Raw genomic sequence first — 3,666 nt, forward strand, 5'->3', positions numbered from 1 at the left:
TGTAAACATCTGACCCACAGGAATTGTGATGCAGTGAATTATAAGTGAAATAATCTGTCTGTAAACAATTGTTGAAAAATGACTTGTGTCATGCACAAAGTAGATGTCCTAACCGACTTGCAAAACTATAGTTTGTTAACAAAACATTTGTGGTTGAAAAACAAGTTTTAATGACTCCAACCTAAGTGTATGTAAACTTCCGACTTCAACAGTACATATGAGATGCATAATGCAAGATATGTAAACATGATCAAAGTGACTAGTGTTCCATTTCTTAAAGTGGCCAGTGATTTTTAGTCTTTGTCTATAGGCAGCAGCCTCTAATGTGCTTGTGATGGCTGCTTAACAGTCTAATGGCCTTGAGATAGAAGCTGTTGTTCAGTCTCTTGGTCCTAGATTTGATGCACCTGTACTGACCTTGCCTTCTGTATAATAGGGGGTGAACAGGCAGTGGCTCGGGTACTTGATGTCCTTGATGATCTTTTTGGCCTTCCTGTGACATCAGGTGCTGTTGGTGTCCTGGAGGGCGGGTAGTTTGCCCCCGGTAATGCATTGGGCATACAGCACCACCATCTGGAGAGCCTTACGGTTTCGGGAGGTACATTCGCCGTACCAGTCGGTGATACAGCCCGACAGGATACTCTCAATTGTGCATCTTTAAAGGTTTGTGAGGGTTTTAGGTGCCAAGACAAATTTCTTCAGCCTCCTGAGCTTAATGATGAGCTTTGAGGGTTCTATAATGTTGAATGCTGAGCTATAGTCAATGAACAGCATTCTTACATAAGTATTCTTTTGTCCCGATGGGATAGGGCAGTGTGCAGAGTGATGGCGATTGCATCGTCTGTGGATCTTTTGTGGCGGTAAGCACATTGAAATGGGTCTAGGGTGGCAGGTAAGGTAGAGGTGATATGATCCTTGACTTGTCTCTCAAAGCACTTCATGATGACAAAGATGAGTGCTACTGGGCGAAAGTCATTTACAGTACATATGAGATGTTACCTTTGCTTTCTTGGGTACAGGAACAAAGGTGGCCATCTTGAAACATGTAGGGACAGCAAACTGGAATAGGGAGAGATTGAATATGCCCGTAAACACACCAGCCAGCTGGTCTGCGCATGTTCTGAGGATGTGGATAGGGGTGCCGTCTGGGCCGGCAGCCTTGCGAGGTTTAACGCGTTTAAATGTTTTACTCACGGCGGTCACGGAGAAGGAAAACTCCACAGTCCTTGGTAACAGGCCGTGTCAGTGGCACTGTGTTATCCTCAAAGCGGGCGAAGAAGGTGTTTAGCTTGTCCAGAAGCAGGATGTTGGTGTCAGCAATGTGGCTGGTTTTCCTTTTGTAGTTCGATGTAGCTGGTTTTCCTTAGGTAGCTCATCCATATATTTATATGTACATATTCTTATTCCATCCCTTTACTTAGATTTGTGTGTATTAGGTGGTTGTTGTGGAATTGTTAGATTACTTGTTAGATATTGCTGCACTGTCGGAACTAGAAGCACAAGCATTTCACTACACTCGCAATAACATCTGCTAACCATATGTATGTGACCAATAAAATTTGATTTGAATGTCTGATGTTGAGTCTTTACCCGACAAATTACTGGTAGGATATATCAGTTATCCTGTGTGAGCTTTAGGGCCGAACCCACTACGGTGTTTCAGGTGCCATGTGTATGGTCATGTTGCAGCAGTGTGTAGGAGGAAGATTCCTAGGTGTGAAAAGTGTACATACAGGAGGGCTTGAGTCAAAGGATTGTGTAATATCAGTGAAAGAAGTGGTGTGTGTAAACTGTAGGGTGGACCATGTTGCTGGGGATCAGAAGTGTCCGGTGCGAGAGAGGCGGGTTGAGATTGCCATGGTCAGAGTTGTGGAGAAAGTGTTGTATGCTGAGGCAGTGAAGAAAGTAGAGGAAGCTGGGTCAGGGGTGAAAGATACTAAGAGGCTCCCAGTGAGTAGTAGAATTTTGCCAGTACAGAGTGATAGGCATAGGAATTAAAAGTGCTTCAGTAAGGTTGGCCTTTTAGCGTTCATTGCTATGGTTATTAACTGTACCATAGGTATCAAATCAAATCAAATGTATTTGTCACATACACATGGTTAGCAGATGTTAATGCGAGTGTAGCGAAATGCTTGTGCTTCTAGTTCCGACAATGCAGTAATAACCAACAAGTAATCTAACCTAACAATTCTAAAACTACTACCTTATACACACAAGTGTAAAGGGATAAAGAATATGTACATAAAGATATGAATGAGTGATGGTACAGAACGGCATAGGCAAGATGCAGTAGATGGTATCGAGTACAGTATATACATATGAGATGAGTAATGTAGGGTATGTAAACAAAGTGGCATAGTTTAAAGTGGCTAGTGATACATGTATTACATAAAGATGCAGTAGATGATATAGAGTACAGTATATACATATACATATGAGATAAATAATGTAGGGTATGTAAACATTATATTAAGTAGCATTGTTTAAAGTGGCTAGTGATATATTTTCCATCATTTTCCATCAATTCCCATTATTAAAGTGGCCAGAGTTGAGTCAGTGTGTTGGCAGCAGCCACTCAATGTTAGCGGTGGCTGTTTAACAGTCTGATGGCCTTGAGATAGAAGCTGTTTTTCAGTCTCTCGGTCCCTGCTTTGATGCACCTGTACTGACCTCGCCTTCTGGATGATAGCGGGGTGAACAGGCAGTGGCTCGGGTGGTTGTTGTCCTTGATGATCTTTATGGCCTTTATGGGTGGTGTAGGTGTCCTGGAGGGCACTACCCTCTGGAGAGCCTTACGGTTGTGGGCGGAGCAGTTGCCATACCAGGCGGTGATACAGCCCGACAGGATGCTCTCGATTGTGCATCTGTAGAAGTTTGTGAATGTTTTTGGGGTTGAAGAGGCGCTGCTGCGCCTTCTTCACGATGCTGTCTGTGTGGGTGGACCAATTCAGTTTGTCTGTGATGTGTACGCCGAGGAACTTAAAACTTACTACCCTCACCTCTACTGTCCCATTGATGTGGATAGGGGGGTGCTCCATCTGCTGTTTCCTGAAGTCCACAATCATCTCCTTAGTTTTGTTGACGTTGAGTGTGAGGTTATTTTCCTGACACCACACTCCGAGGGCCCTCACCTCCTCCCTGTAGGCCGTCTCGTCGTTGTTGGTAATCAAGCCTACCACTGTAGTGTCATCCGCAAACTTGATGATTGAGTTGGAGGCGTGCATGGCCACGCAGTCGTGGGTGAACAGGGAGTACAGGAGAGGGCTCAGAACGCACCCTTGTGGGGCCCCAGTGTTTAGGATCAGCGGGGTGGAGATGTTGTTACCTACCCTCACCACCTGGGTATGGAACGTAAAGTCACAGAAACAAGTGTTGCTGTTGCAGTTATGGAGAAGTATTTGGGATTACAATATTTTACTGCAGAAGAGTTAAAGGGGGTGTTGAATGGTAGTGTCCTGTCCTCCCAGGCCGTTGGCCTGGTGTTGATTAGATCAGGTTAAATTAACGGAATGGGATGGTGTTTCTTTTTATGAGTAGGATTAAAAGTTAGCGGGATAATTTGTATTTGTTATATCACAAAGTATAATGACTTTATTCTCCGGTTCAATTGGTTGCGGTAATGCAACATTATATCGGATGCCAACCGCCGTTAAACCCCACCAAAGA

The sequence above is a fragment of the Oncorhynchus tshawytscha genome, unplaced genomic scaffold (assembly GCF_018296145.1).
Source record: "Oncorhynchus tshawytscha isolate Ot180627B unplaced genomic scaffold, Otsh_v2.0 Un_contig_9053_pilon_pilon, whole genome shotgun sequence".
In the NCBI taxonomy this organism is placed as follows: Eukaryota; Metazoa; Chordata; class Actinopteri; order Salmoniformes; family Salmonidae; genus Oncorhynchus; species Oncorhynchus tshawytscha.